Below are 6772 nucleotides of genomic sequence, written 5' to 3'. Positions count from 1 at the left end.
CAATGAATCCAGACTATACATTAATGGCCAAAATTTTGGGTGGATAATTTGTCCTCATAGGGCTAAGAAGGCTTATTTTTAGAAAGTTTTAGTTTTGCTCAATGATGGACCTTGTGGATGGGGGAAAACCATAACCTTAGACGTAAGTCAAGGACAAATTCTTTCCAGGTAAATGCAAAGTAATAAGGTCTTAAGGACCCTTATTAAGAAAAACACTTCTGATTATTTTTAACATATAAACTACCATAATCCAAATTTTGCCATTTGTCTCACTTCTCTGTATTTTGCATCTAGTACATTATCTTATAGTTTGAGTGCACACCATATGCCTTTTCAGTTTTCATAATCTGACCATGAGATGGGTTCCTATTTACTATGGCCCATCTACTTCCCATTGTAAGCACTCTGGTGTTGTTATTAAAATTTCTGCCTAAAATTCCAAAAGCCAGGAAGACAGTAAGAGTTTCATAACTAAATTTTCCTGTGCCTCAGCAGCAGTTACAGAGGGTCATGTTTTTATAACCTCTTCAACTTCTATCTGAATTAATATATTATAGTTAGTAGGCCTTGTTGGTTTAGAGGGTAAACATATTCCCATAATTAGGTTCTGGAATTTATACATAAAATTCCTTTTTTAATATTTTTTTCCACTAACATTCTACAATATTTCTGGTGCAGTGGTTTTTTCTGGTGGGGTCTGGAAAAAGGGAAGCTACCTTGGCATTTCAAAAGTATGTGATCATAGATGAAAAAAAGACAATATCAGGCTCAATTAAAGATACATTGACTAGGGAAGATGGCGGAGGAGTGAGGGGAGGCTGCGCTTTCAGACTCCCGAGACCCATCTGCAGTTTGGGCTAATTGCAGACAGAACATCTCAGTGAGCAGCTGGACACTGGTAGGAGTCGAGCCATGGCACTGCTGGATTAGAGAAAAACCGTCTGGGAACAACCTGTTTAGTGAGGATAGCGGAGGAATAGGGGATGAAATGGGATTCCTGATTGGGGTGGCTGCCTGAGCTGCAGCTGGAAGTACACAAAGGCTTTCTGGCGACCATAGGTTACCCCAGAGAGGAGTTGGGAGGAGAACGGATCTCTGCCCACTGGCAGAGACGGGACTCAACCAAGTGGCATTGGCGCTGAAGGACAGGAGACAGCGTGCTGCCGGGCAAGTGAGAACATAATTCTCCTTTATATTTTTCTCTAGTGGACAGTGGAGAGGGGTGGAAAGTTTGGGGGTGGTAGGCCGTTCTTGAAGAGCGCAGGTGCAGAGGCGTGCTCATCCACTCCCCAACCCTACGCTTGGGTCACAGGGGCACGCATAGGGAAGTGCCCTCAATCACTGGCCCTGGTGCGCGGGGCTGTGAGTCCAGGTGCCCCTCAGACACTCCCCAACAGACATAAGATCAGTACCCCAACGGGCACAGGGAGGGCCCACTGGACACACAGAAGACCATGCGCAGACACCCCTAGCCAGCTCCAGTGGGCGCCAGGCCCCAGGCCGGAAAGCAGACCACTAGCTCAGGCTCTGTTTGTGCCACCCAGACCGGTGAGGGAAGGCGGGCGGCTGCGGTGCTGGAACAGTGGGCGGCAGTGACTCACAGACGCTCACTTCCACTGAGCACAAGTGTCTGCGGCCCCGCCCTAAGAAGAGAGAGACCAACTCCCGGCGCTCCGGACTAAGGGCACGGGCGCGCGAGCGCGAAAACACCTCGGCCCTGCTACACAATAGGTGCTAATTGTGGGACAAGCTCTCGGGCCCCCTGCTCTTGCAGGGGCGCACGGGCAAGGACACCTCAGCTGGCTCCAGCGGGCAGCAAGGGAGCGCGCCGTGCAAGCCACTGCAGGTGCACAACATTGCTGCAAGGAACAAGAACCTCTAAACCACCACACTAGAGCAGCTGTGGACGCAGAAAAAGAAGATGACACACCAAGGCTGAACTGAGTAAACACATTCCTTTTTTTTTTTTTTTTCTTTTTTTCCCATTCCTTAAAAAAAACAGGAATAGGGAGGAGAAAAGAGGAGGGGAAGGAAAAGAAGGGAAGGGAAGGGAGAGGGAAAAAGGAAAAGGGGAAAAAACAAACAAACCACTATATCTCTAATGTGTTCAATATAATCTCTCCTTTTCATCCTTCCTTTTTAATCATTGTTTACTTGTTTGTGTGTCTAGCTTAGCCCCCCTTTCACTCTAAACAAATAGAATATAATTACTATATAAATACAATACAATACAATCCTACTTTCTTACTACATTCTGCATTCTTCCATCCTTTTCTTCTATTTTTATTAACATATAATGTAAATATTACCTATTGGCTTGCATAGTCTCAACTATTATTAATCTATCATCCCCTCTATCAAAAATCATATTTTTCCTCCCTAAAAACAACTCTTATTTATTTCTCTTATAGTTTAAAAGCTCTAATCTCTTTATATTTATATTAATACTGGCTCACTGGCTGACAATAGAGGGATAGAGGGTAGGGAATATTTTTGAGTGTGTGGGTCTCCTGCCTGAGCTGTGTGTTTATGTTTTTAACAGCATCTCCACAAAAGAACTCAAGACAAAGTGAATAGAGTGACTCTCAATCAACTAGCCAGAAGAAAGATCCTACCAAAGAACATTTGAAATATAACCAGACAGCATAAACAAACAACATAAAGGGTAACCCAAGAACATCAGGCTCAGGAGATCAAAGAGACTGCACCACCAAAACCCGCAGATCTCCTATAAAGAATCTTACACCACAAAAGTGGGAAGTCAAAGCAGACTATTGCCCCACAATATAAAAACAAACAAGTAGAATCCAACATGGTAAGACAAAAAAATAACCCCCCAATGAAAAGAAAAGAAGAATCCTCAGAAAGAGAGATAGATGAAATAGACATAGGCCAAATGTCAGACATGGAATTTAAAACAATGGTGGTAAAGAAGATCAATATACTCGACATCCTTAAAATCAACTATGACAACCTCCAAGGAAGTTACCAGCAGCTCCAAGAAAATTACAGGGAACTTACAGAGAACTACACCTGCATAAAAAAAGACATAGAAACTATCAACAAGAACCAGGAAGAAATGAAGAATGCAACCTCTCAACTGAAAAACACAGTAGAATCAGTCAAAAGCAGACTAAACGAAGCAGAAGATTGGATTAGTGAGTTAGAAGATAATGTAGAGAAAAACTCCCAGACAATACAGCAAAATGAAAATGATTGATATAATATGAACAATATGTAAGGGAATTACAGAATAGCATGTTAAGAAATAATATCAGGATCATCAGAATTAGGGAGAAGAAAAGGAGCATGGAATTGAAAAACTGATAGGAGAAATAGTGACAGAAAATTTTCCGAACCTGATCAGAGAAAAAGTTATACAAGTTCAGGAAGCACAGAGAGTTCCAATGAAGAGGAAACCAAAAAAAACCACTCCAAGGCATATCATAATTAAAATGGCAACATTTCAAGACAAAGAGAGAATCCTAAAAGCAGCAAGAGAAAAACAGCAAATAACATACAAGGGAGCTCCGATAAGGCTATCAACTGATTTCTCAACAGAAACATTACAGGCCAGAAGGGAATGGTCAAAAATATTTCAAGAAATGAAAATCAAAGGCCTACAACCAAGAATACTCTACCCAGCAAGGCTCTCATTCAAAATAGAAGGTGAAATAAGGAGTTTCTTAGACAAAGGAAGACTAAAAGCATACATCTCCACCAAACCAGCATTGCAAGAGATGCTAAAGGGAGTGTTCTAAGAAAAAAGAAGGAAAGAACAAGAGAGGAGAGGAACAGAGGTACAAAGAAAAATGAATAAATACACGTCAATAATAACCTTAAATGTAAATAGATTAAATGCTCCAATTAAAAGACATACGGTAACGGAATGCATAAGAAAACAGGACCCACATATTTGCTGTCTACAAGAAACACACCTCAAAACAAAAGATTTACACAGACTGAAAGTAAAGGGATATAAAAAAATATTCCAAGCAAACAAACCAGAAAAAAAAGCAGGGGTAGCAGTCCTCGTGTCAGACAAAATGGATTTCAAAGCAAGGGCAATTAAAAGAGACAAAGAAGGACATTTCATAATACTTAAAGGAACAATCCATCAAGAAAATATAACATTGATAAACATATATGCACCCAACATAGGAGCACCCAAATACATAAAGCAAATACTAGAAGACCACAAGAAGGATATCAACAACAACACACTCATAGTAGGGGACTTCAACACTCCATTATCAACAATGGACAGATCATCAAAGCAAAGATACACCAAGGATATACAGGCATTGAACAACACACTAAACCACATGGACTTAACTGATATATATAGAACTTTTCACCCCAAAGAAGCAAAATATACATTCTTTTCAAAGGCACATGGGACATTTTCAAAGATAGACCACATGATAGGACACAAAACAAGCCTCAAAAAATTCAAGAAATTGAGATCATATCAAGCATCTTTTCAGACCACAATGCCTTGAAACTAAAAATCAACCTCAGAGAAAAAACTCAAAGACACCAAAACTCATGGAGAATGAATAACATGCTATTAAATAATGAATGGGTTAACAATGACATCAAAGAAGAAATCAAGAAATTTCTAGAAACTAATGATAATGAGCACACAACAGCCCAAAACCTGTGGGACACAGCAAAAGCAGTTCTGAGAGGGAAGTTCATAGCAATACAAGCATATCTGAAAAGGACAGAAGAATCTCAAATAAAAAACCTAACCATAAAGCTACAAGAACTAGAACAACAACAACAAACAAAGCCTAGGGCAAGAAGAAGGAACAAAATCATCAAGATCAGTGCAGAACTAAATGGCATAGAGACTATACAAACAATCAAAAAGATCAACAAAACTAGGAGCTGGTTCTTTGTAAAAATAAAAAAAATTAAGAAACCTCTAGCCAGGCTCATGAAGAAAAAAAGAGAGAAGACCCAAATAAACAAAATCAGAAATGGAAGAGGAGAAATCATGACTGATACCACGGAAATACAAATGATAGTTAGAAATTACTACAGACAACTATAGGGCAAGAAATTTGACAATTTAGAAGAAATGGACAAATTTCTAGAAACATACAACCTTCCAAAACTGAATCAAGAAGAAGTGGAAAGTCTCAACAGACCAATAACAAAGAAGGAAATTGAAACAGTAATCCAAAATCTCCCTGCACACAAAAGCCCTGGACCGGATGTCTCACAGGCAAATTCTACAAAACATTTAGGGAAGAAATAACTCCTAACCTCCTCAAACTATTCCAAAAAATTGAAGAAGAGAAGAAAATCCCAAACTCTTTCTATGAAGCCAGTATTACCCTAATCCCAAAACCAGGTCAAGACACAACAAAGAAAGAAAACTACAGACCAATATCACTGATGAATGTAGATGCTTAAATCCTCAATAAAATATTGGCAAACAAGATCCAGCAATACATCAAAAAGATAATACATCACGATCAAGTGGGATTCATCCCAGGGATGCAAGGATGGTTTAATATTCACAAATCAATAAATATAATACATCACCTAAACAAAATGAAAGACAAAAATCACATGGTTATATCAATAGATACAGAAAAAGCATTTAATAAAGTACAACACCCATTTATGATGAAAACACTCAGCAAAATGGGAATAGAAGGAGCATACCTTAACATAATCAAAGCTATATATAAGAAGCCTGAGTCCAATATCATACTCAATGGACAAAAACTAAAAGCATTTCCCCTAAATTTAGAAACTAGAGGAGGTTGTCCACTCTCTCCACTCCTATTCAATATAGTGTTGGAAGTCCTAGCCACAGCAATCAGACAAGAAATAGAAATAAAAGGGCATCCAAATTGGGAAAGAAGAAGTAAAACTATCATTATATGTAGATGACACGATAGTATACCTAGAAAATCCTATAAACTCCACTAAAAGACTACTCGATATAATCAGTGAATTTGGCAAAATAGCAGGGTACAAAATAAATATACAGAAATCTAAGGCATTTCTGTACACCAACAATAAAATATCAGAGACAGAGACAAAAAAGAAAATAGCATTTATTATAGCAGCAAGAAAAATAAAGTACCTAGGAGTAAACTTAACCGAAGAGATAAAAGACCTGTACTCTGAAAATTACATAACATTGAAGAAAGAAATTAAGGAAGATACAAATAAATGGAGGCAAATACCATGTTCTTGGATGGGAAGAATCAACATCATCAAAATGTCCATACTACCCAAAGCAATTTACAGAATGAATGCAATGCCTATTAAAATACCAATGACATATTTAACAGACCTAGAACAAATACTCCAAAAATTCATATGGAACCAAAAAAGACCCCGAATAGCAAAAGCAATCTTGAGGCAGAAGATCACAGCAGGAGGAATCACAACACCAGATATCAAACAATACTACAAAGCCACTGTGATCAAAACTGTCTGGTACTGGCATAAGAACAGACATATAGATCAATGGAACAGAATAGAGAGTCCTGAAATAAACCCAGGCCTCTATGGTCAACTAATATTTGATAAAGGAGGAAGTAACATAAAATGGAGTGAGAAGAGCCTCTTTAACAAATGGTGCTGGGAGAACTGGATAGTGAATTGAAAAAAAATGAAACTAGACCATCAACTTACACCACACGCGAGAATAAACTCAAGATGGATCAAAGACTTAAATGTAAGCCATGACACTATAAAATTCCTAGAGGAAAACATAGGCAAGAAAATTTCAGATATCTCACAT

Source organism: Furipterus horrens, unplaced genomic scaffold (genome assembly GCF_987537825.1).
Source record: "Furipterus horrens unplaced genomic scaffold, mFurHor1.1.pri manual_scaffold_1, whole genome shotgun sequence".
Taxonomy (NCBI): domain Eukaryota; kingdom Metazoa; phylum Chordata; class Mammalia; order Chiroptera; family Furipteridae; genus Furipterus; species Furipterus horrens.
This window is presented reverse-complemented; position numbering follows the sequence as displayed.